The sequence below is a fragment of the Gigantopelta aegis genome, chromosome 6, assembly GCF_016097555.1.
Source record: "Gigantopelta aegis isolate Gae_Host chromosome 6, Gae_host_genome, whole genome shotgun sequence".
Lineage (NCBI taxonomy): Eukaryota > Metazoa > Mollusca > Gastropoda > Neomphalida > Peltospiridae > Gigantopelta > Gigantopelta aegis.
The window spans coordinates 49514079-49522921 of record NC_054704.1 but is presented as its reverse complement, the minus strand read 5'-3'; the positions used below and the strand labels follow the sequence as shown (position 1 = coordinate 49522921).

At 34.2% G+C, this 8843-nt stretch overlaps 1 pseudogene; it reads left to right on the top strand.

Moving 5' to 3' along the window:
- Nucleotides 1-2322: 2322 nt before the first annotated feature.
- Nucleotides 2323-2426, top strand: LOC121376577 (annotated as a pseudogene).
- The last annotated feature ends 6417 nt before the right edge of the window (nucleotides 2427-8843 follow it).

The window sequence follows — 8843 nt, the reverse complement described above, 5'->3', positions numbered from 1 at the left end:
AGTGTTTAACTTTAAGACTGTTTGTTTTGTGTTATATTATTTTGTTTTATTTTGTTTTTATGTTGTTGTTTTTGTAAGTGTTGGATGGGTGGGTGGATGGGGTGGAGGGTCATGGTTCACCATTGGTATTGATTTGACATAGCATTTGTAAATGAATTCATTCTTAATACCCCTTATACAGAGCTCGAATTTAACGAAGGCACTGACGGCAATTGCTGTCGTTGAGATATAAATTGCCATAGGTTGGGAGCAACAAAAGTGCCGTCGGTAAAGCTCCCCAATAATGGCAAAATGTTTTCATCTGATGTACATTAGTTATCAGTATATAACAGTACATTTAAAATATGTCAACATACAGTAAAATAACCTTTCCGTATTATTATTTTGCTGCAAAAGTCTTCTCTTTTTTCAATTGCCATGGTCAGGCTTTAAATTGCTTTGGTGGTCCATTTCACTAACTGCAATTTTGTTTTTAAATTGCCGTGGGAGATAAATTCTTAAGTTCGAGCCCTGCTTATAGCAATAATAACCATGTGGGAGGGGGTTCATTGCCAATTAATTTGTTTGACTTTCCCAGGTCTAAACCCCCAGAAATTTTTTGAAATGTTTTATTTAAGAACACACTCAAAACATTTTAATCTATGATATGTGGTTAAGGACCACACAGATAAGAGTGGAAACCTGTTGCCACCACCCCATGGGCAAGGGATCTTGTACCATCCCACAGACAGGATAGTACATACAAGGCCTTTGTTACACCAGTTATGGAGAACTGGCCGAAAAAGAAAACAAAATTCCTAATGGTCCCAACATGGGGATTAACTCTATATTGATCATGAATCAGGCAAGGGTTTTACCAGTCGATTAGTCATGCCCCGGTCCAAATGAACGCTAATGATCAGATCATATTTATTTAATGTCTATAATACTAAAATTAGCAAATCACTGTAAATACTTTCACCAATATTAATACAACAAATACCGGATACGAAAAACACCACTGAATTATATGTACAATCAGTATACGATAGGTTAAAAAAAAAAGTACAGATCAACTTAATCTAAATGGCATGGTAGACTGATAAATAGACAGTTGTTCAGTTGAGCAAACTTGAACCGAGTGAATTATTTGAATAGGTTATTATATAAATGTGCTGGAACCTAGCCTAATTGACGACATAATTGCCTGGTATGGTATTTAGCCAGTACATCTTTTGTATGTACATTGCATTTAGTTCTTAATGTCTGGTACAGGTCTGTATTTAAAAGAAACGGACATGTCGAATAAATAGAAACTTAAAAAAGCAAATTGTGGGTTTTTGTTTTTTTATTTTATTATTATGTTTGGGGTTTTTTTGGTGGTGGTTTTGAGTTGTAAGAAACAGTTTATACAAATTGTTAAAAGAAATAGTTTATGTTTGTTTGTTTTGTTTAACGACATCACTATAGCACATTGATTTATTAATCATAGGCTAATGTCAATTTTTTTTTAATTTTGATATATAGTCTTAGAGAGGAACCCCAGTACATTTTTTCTATTAGTAGCAAGGGATCTTTTATATGCACCACCCCACAGACAGAATATCACATACAATCTCCTTTGTTATACCAGTCGTGGTACTACGTCCTGCCCTAGCATGTCATCATTCTAATTAATAAGCTCTTGTCTATGCTAGTTTTGATTTTATAAACCAGTCAATGAGTGGCAGTCCTCTTTGTGGCAGTGCAAGAGGGGTGCATTTCCAGTATAGGATCTCCTCAGGAGTGGCACTAGACAGAGATCCATGGAATCATCCACTGTTTTGCCAAATATCTATTCGACTCTGCATTGTGCAGAGATACGGCCCTGGTCACGTATTAGATTTTTTCGTTCAGCTTTATATAGGATATTAAAGGGTCATTCCTGAGTTTGCTGCAATGTTTTAAGATGTTATCGAGTAATAAAATATTTCTACGATTAAATTTACATATTAAATATATTTTCTTGTTTAGAATATTAGTGGCTGTATATTAAACGTGTTTCTGATTGTTCTAATATTTGTACTAGGTTAATTTTCATTTTATTTCCTAAAAAAGATTTTTTCGTACGTACGAAATTATTTGAAGACAAAATCCAGTTTGGGCTTCTTACAAATATTAAGACAACCATAAACACATTGAATATACAGACACTGATATTCTAAACCAGAAAATATATTTCATATGTAAGTTTAATCATAGAATTAGTTTATTAGACGGAAACATCTTGCAGTAAACTCGGGAATGTCCCTTTGAAGGATCGAGATATGCAAGTTAAAAGAAACTATTTTATCAGGGATTGACATCGTTTCTCGGCCTTTTGGCTAAGATCAAAGTGTAGTATCTGTTCTTATCAGCTTAATATCTGATACGTCCTCTTCTCTTTTTTTTATCCATCCAGAATTATTTGTAAAGTTTTTGAAACATTTTGACTTCTATACAAAGTTTTAAGGTTTACTTACTTCGATTTTATGTTATGTATTATACTTTTCCCCACAGCTCCTTACACTGTGGTTTTACATAAGTATATATAAATATTTTCATATACTTACCATTTGTGACACTCAATAGCCGATGTGTATTTTTGTGTTGTGGTGTCGTTAAACATTCATTCATTCATTCATTCCATAGCCGTAACCCTGAGCATTTTGGCTGTCAAAATGCCTTTCGGACTAGGAGATTCCAAAAGCCGGTAGGACGATGAGTTACCAAATTATTCATGCCATTAATTTCGTGGTAAAATCATTAAAAAAATATATATCCTTCTAAATAAGTTGAGGATCAGTAAATATATTGTACAGTGAAACCTGTCTAAACCGGACCCTAAACATATCGAAATCTTGTCAAAACCGGCCAAATATCATAGTTCCGAATTTGCTCTTAAACCATGTATTAAAAACCTGATAAAACCGGAACGTATCAATTTCGGAAACCGGATTGATTTTTTTCTCAGAAATGTAAAATACTTAATTAATTAACCCGAACAAACCGGCATAGTGTAAACGAATGAAGAGTCAGCTTAACGAAAATACCACTTCAGAAAACAATGAAGACCGGATTTATGCAGTCCCATATTCAGTGTTATGTGACAGGTCACCGATTTCTGAGGTCTTAGCCCAACTTAAAAGAGTAATTAATGCTTGATTGTTGTTATTAATAAAAATAACGAAAAAATACCCCATTTTGTATCCGATACAAGCAGCAATATTCTTAGCTTGGTACGAATAAAACATGACGTTAGAAGAGATGGGTAGAGCTCTTATCTGGCGTTAAGATGGAAATTTACAAAAAAATGTCGCGCAACAGCTTAATGTAACTATTTACCCAAAGGTGTTGAAGTTCTTTTTATGGGGTGGTTGTTATGTTTTTGGGGGAGGGGGTTGTTTTGTTATTTTTCCCCCCGAAAGAGAACCTGAATTTGCCTTCGAAGTGGATTTCGTAACCATGTTTACTATTAAACACAAAATTCGTTTTTGTTGGGGGGTTTTAAATCAAATTTGTAACGCATACCACACATCACCTATAGACCTGCATAGTGACGTAACCTCGACGTCACAGAGTCCATTACGTCATCAGCTTTCCGTTGACGGTGTAATTAAATCTACATCTGATGAGAGAGAGCAATTCAACTCTCTCACGAAACAAGCCTGTCATGTAGAGATTAATATACACTTTTAACGATGTATCTGGCTCCCACACGGTTGAGCACTCTATAAAATAGCGTCTTTCAACTCGAAAACGACTACTATATATATATATATATATATATATATATATATATATATATATATGCATGCATACATACATACACGTGTGTGTATATATATATATATATATATACATACATGTGTGTGTATATATATATACATATATACATACATACATATATATTTAGTTTAAATTTTGTTAAAAGAAATACATAATATAATGTACAACAAACCTTTATAACAACTAATAATAATTTTTAAAATTTAAAAATAAATAAAACAGTTGTTAAAGGGACATTCCTGAGTTTGCTGCAATTTTTAAGATGCTATCGACTAACAAAGACGTTTTGACGACTAATTACATATCAAATATATTTTAATGCATAAAATATTAGTGGCTGTATATTAAACGTGTTTCTGTTCGTTCTAATATTTGTACTAGGTTAAATTTCATTTTATTTCCTAAAACGGATTTTTTCGTACGTACGAAATTATTTGAAGACAAAATCCAGTTTGGGCTTCTTACAAATATTAAGACGACCAGAAACACATTGAATATACAGACACTGATATTCTAAACAAGAAAATATATTTAATATATAAATTTAATCGCAGAAATATTTTATTACTCGGAAACATCTTACAATGCAGCAAACTCTGGAATGTCCCTTTAAAAGAAACCGTTTATCTGTATATAAGTTAGAAGAAACAATTCGGTTAAAAGAAATGTGTTTATAGGTTAAAGAAAAGTTTTTTGTTGTTAAACGAAAATGTGTATAGATGTGTTTTAAAAAAGCAGTTTATATAATTATTAATAGTGGATGTATTTGTATCTGATAACAATTTTAATAACAAGATAGAAATGGCAGTTCTCTTGCGCGGTGCAGGAAAGATTTATTGTCTAGTAAAAGATCTCCTCGGAAGTGGCAGTCCTATAGACGAAGCATTATTTTGCCAAATTGCAGCGTTCCAAATTGTACATAGATAGGATCTTAATCGCGGATAATGGCTTTGTTCATCAGATTTATAACACTATCTATCCCCTTCTGTCCTGTCTTTAGGAGGTACATGTAGTTATGTAACATCATTAGGTTTGTTCTCCAAAAGACGACAAACAGCTGCAGGGTTTAGGACAATGGCATTGTATTCAACATCATACACAAAGTATTTTTAAAACCCTGAAACGATCAACACAATAAATTAAAATACAATAAGAATACAGTACATGGCATTACATAGAAATAGATATATACTCTTCAAAAAAAGTAGGGGAACCTGGAATATTAATGTTAATATCAACTATTAGACCGAACATACGTTTTGACCACAGATATTCTGGTAAAGAACGTTCAGGTCTGTTTATCAACACACCCAAACACATTCCATAGTTTGCACGTGCATCACGCAGTTGCCCCGTACACGTACATGGGGTGTCATTCTCGATTTTGACAATTTCCAGGAAGGTCGATTAATCACTGTGGAACATTATTTCTGTCAATCGTTTTCATTCTGTTGATCATACAGTTGTTATTGTTTTGTTTTTAGTCATTTTTATTGTTTGAATTTGCGATTTACTGATAAAAACCCCGTCAACTTTCAAATTTCACTTCTGACCCCAATCGTCCTTCAAGATCTTGGGTGGTCATAAAACCTACTGTAATACTGAACTACCGGTTGTAATGTTTGCCCAATTAATTCAATATTATCATATAACCATTCCCCACAGCTAATATACCTTACAATTTTGGCAATTGTAAATTCCTATTAGAGTTCCCTTTTTTTTTTAAGAGTATATATGACAATTGACACACTGACATACTGAATCACATATTACTAATACATGGTTCATACTAAACAATACATTCACAATGCACATGGTATAACACCATATGTTAATTATTTATACACATACACAATCCATACTTTAATAATACATTCATTACTAATGTTTAACAAATTAAAGTTCATTACAACGTCATAAATATTATACATATAACAGTACAGTCACGTACATGTACGTACCAAGTGTGTGTAACTAAGGTGGTAACACCTGGTCGGTAACTGACACACGCAGTCACAATAAGATCTAAATAAAAGAATAAACCACACTAAAGATCGTACAAACTCTATAATCTAAAGTACATCATTTTATTATATAACATTTAGTGAAATATCTTAAAATATCAGTGAAATAAAAGTGTTATCAGTCACTCAGTCATTAAGTATATATGTTTAACTATCTGCGATTTAGCATACATATTTATTTAATACAACATACAGACAAAGGGGAGGGGGTAGAGGTGACTCGAGCTAACTTTTATTATACAGCCATCTTATTATGAAGCCCTTTTAGGGACTATTTAACATAGGTTCGAATGTCGTAATAATAAATTTGAACGACAAAATTGTAACAGGGCTGTGTCTCCGCACAATATAAACCGGCCTCGGTGGCGTCGTGGTAGGCCATCGGTCTACAGGCTGGTAGGTACTGGGTTCGGATCCATATAACGCCATATAACCGTAAATAAAATGTGTTCAGTGCGTCGTTAAATAAAACATGTTTTTCTTTCTTTCTCCGCACAATACAGAGTCGAATGGGCATTTGGCAAAATTATGGCTGATTCCATGAATCTCTATCCAGTGCGTCGTCTGTAAGACAGGCACTTCCGAGGAGATCCTTTACTGTAGATTCGTTCCCGCTTGCATCGTCACAAAGAGGACTGCCACTCAGACTAGTTTACTAAATCAAAATTAGCACCGAACAGAGCTCATTGGAATAACTACAACTGTGATGACATGATGATATCCTGCCCCATCATGGGTAGGCCTACTGCCACCACAGCTGCCAAGTATGACACTTCATCGAAAACGATGAGAAAATAATAAGTGTGCAAGAGTTTTGCCAAAGAGATGAACAAGCATACATAAGTTCAAAATATGGAATAGTATCAGCCAGTTGGTCAGTGATGCATCGTATTTAGTAGATATAGCCTCCAAATGTCTACCATGAAACGTTTTGAATGCCCTCATGAGTCCCTGGACATCATAACCCTGATGGAATAACTTCTGTGCCATAATGATATGGCGTTGTTTGAAATCTGCATACAATGAGTACCGGGGGGGGGGGGGGGGGGGGGTGCATGCTTTAGCTCAGTCAGTTGAGTGCTGGCCTGGGGTGCATGCGTCTCAGGATCAAACCACCTCGGTGGATCCATTCAAATGATTGGGTTTTTCTCGTTCCAACAAGTGCACCACAACTGGTTAAAGGCAGTGGTACGTGCTTTTCCCTTGCTACTAATTGAAAAATGTAGAGGGTTTCCTCTCTAAGATTCTATGTCACAGTTACCAAATGTTTGACATACAATAGCCGATGATTAATTAATTAATGTGCTCTAGTGGTGTCGTTAAACAAAACAAACAAACTTTAACAATGATCACTACGTTGAGGAATAGCATATGCAGAAGTGTCGTGATATTGGCCGAGAAGCCTTATTAGTCTTATCTGGAACGTATTGGACATAATAAACTTAAGGTTTTTGAAAAATTAAGATGACCACAATCAATTCTGTCAACATTAGGCATTTTTTGTAGATTTATATTATTTGAAAACAGCAGCTAAATACATCACAGTGGCCCTCACAACCTGAACTGAGTTGTGATATCTCAAGATTTGGGCATTAAAAACAACATTCTTTATTGTGAACACTGTGTGATATAATTTATTAAATATAATAACGTCAAAATATAAACCATTTAAATGTAGGACTTTTTTCATCTTCAATTTGATTCCATTGTAAGATGTTTTCAAGTAACAGAATCCAGGATTATCCTTGTTGGTGACTAAAATTATTACATATTAATGCATAGATTTTGATATAGACTTCAGCGTCTTTAAAACACAACACAAAAAAAAACATTTTAAAAGTTTGGATCAATTTGGCCGCAGCAAACGGATTTTAGTGGGGGGTTTTCAAGAACCGGGGAGACAACCAACAGCCTTTAACTTTAACCTGACCATGAACGTGGCCCCAGTAACAGAATCATTTTTGGTGACTAAAATTACATATTAAATATGTGTTCTTGTTTAGACAATCAGTGTCTGTATCAATAAGGTTTTTGTTGTCGTCCCAATCTTTGTAGTAGCCCAAATCGGATTTTACCTCCCAATACTTTCGTACGTGTGAAAAAATATATATCACGAAATAAAATGAAAAATGACTTTTGTAGACATTAGCGCACGTCCATAAACACAGGATATATACAGGTACTGGTATTCTAATCAGGAACATGCATTTGATATGTAATTTTAATCTTAAAAAATACTCTGTTAGTCGGAAACATCTTATAGGTTGTACTATACCAAATAAAATCCCATAGGCGACCATGTTGACGTTCGTGCTTAAAAACACTATATGCAATATATCAACCAAACTATGACCCATAAATATCAGTACTACAACCCCAACTTCAAAATATTAACTGAAGAAAATGGTACATTTAATGGCTCATTTTCGGTATAACCAGATGTTTTTACAACACCCCTAGTTTCACACCAAATTTGAGTACTTTTTTTTTCCACAGGTATATGTTTCAAGCACAAGGCTACTCGAAACAGTGGTACTAGATGAAATAAAATTGCATACATGTTTAGCCCAGATGAAACTATCTGGGTTTTTTACAACCAACACAGTCACATTTATAACCAATCACAGGACTTGTGGTGTTAACTTCTCTATCAAAAGTTCGGTGCACCTCCAACTTTGACCCAGCCGGAAATTATTTGGTTTAGTGCTACCTATAATGAGTGCAAACTTTAATAAAACCCGGTAGATGGCGTTTGTGTTCACGATGTTGTGTCATCAAGCATTCACGAATTTATTCATTTTCTTTACATATAAATATATAATTATTATTATTATTTAAATGTATTTCAGTGGATGGATTTATTATTTGGTTCAGTAGGCAAAATATGCCATAAAACTATGGCATTCAATTTATGTCTTTGGAGGTGGAGGGGAGGGGACAGTTTGTCATAAAAAGAATTATACGACATGCTTCAGTGAACACACAAGTTGGGATGAGATTATAGAAAAGGAATATGTTCATTCATTCATTCGT